Source organism: Limulus polyphemus, unplaced genomic scaffold (genome assembly GCF_000517525.1).
Source record: "Limulus polyphemus unplaced genomic scaffold, Limulus_polyphemus-2.1.2 Scaffold4806, whole genome shotgun sequence".
Classification (NCBI taxonomy): Eukaryota; Metazoa; Arthropoda; class Merostomata; order Xiphosura; family Limulidae; genus Limulus; species Limulus polyphemus.
The window spans coordinates 57,854-58,757 of NW_013670416.1; positions in this window are offsets into that span (position 1 = coordinate 57,854).

Here is a 904-nt window from a genome sequence, read left to right on the forward strand (position 1 = left end):
ATAGATTTCCATATTGTCACTTATCTTAAGATGTGCTACTCAGACTTTACTTAGAGAGTATGTTAATAAAGGATGGGTCTCCATAATGGCAGTTTTTTTTTGCCTTACTGTAAGTTTCACCCATGTGACAGCCTGGCTTGTATCAAATACAAAACACTTTTAGTTATCTTACCAGAGTGTAACTAAGGAAAAAAACTGAGAAAGAAAGACGTGCATGAAATCCTAGTGTTGTTCCTGTAACCGTAAAAACACGACTTTAGAGAGCATAAAGTATGAATGTGATGTGAAAGAGTACGTAGAGTTGAGAAATGTTCGTATTATGTGGTCACTAGAACCTTAGTGGTCAGTGTCTCCACCTTGCTGCGTCAGTGATGTCATCTGTAAAATGTTTTGAAACTGTGATTGTCGGCAGAAATATGTCGCATTTTTCATACATACATACTTAGACATGTCTGATGGTTATTGTTGTAAATGTTACAGTATTATGAATGTCAGGGAGTATGTGATGTTAAAGTATGTATAAATATTTAAATGTTACATTTGCCGAGTTTTTCAGCACCCTTGACGACATATCTATTGTCCTTAGTCTATGAGCACGTCCAAGTACCACCGTCATTTTCATATACATGTCTTTTGGCCTATTACATATACCGTGTTCGATGTTAAAGTCGAGTATGTTTGTGTGTATATGACTGATTTTTGGCGGAAATCGATACAGTAACATAATATTTACACATTACACAACCTTCATAGTGATTTGTTCGAAGATATGGCAGTACTGGCTCTTCCACTTTTTTTCTTTCTCGTTACTTCCTTATTGTTGACTGGATATTAGAGCAAAATATGGCCTTTACTGGGACCTATCCTTTATATATATATATATATATATATATATATATATATA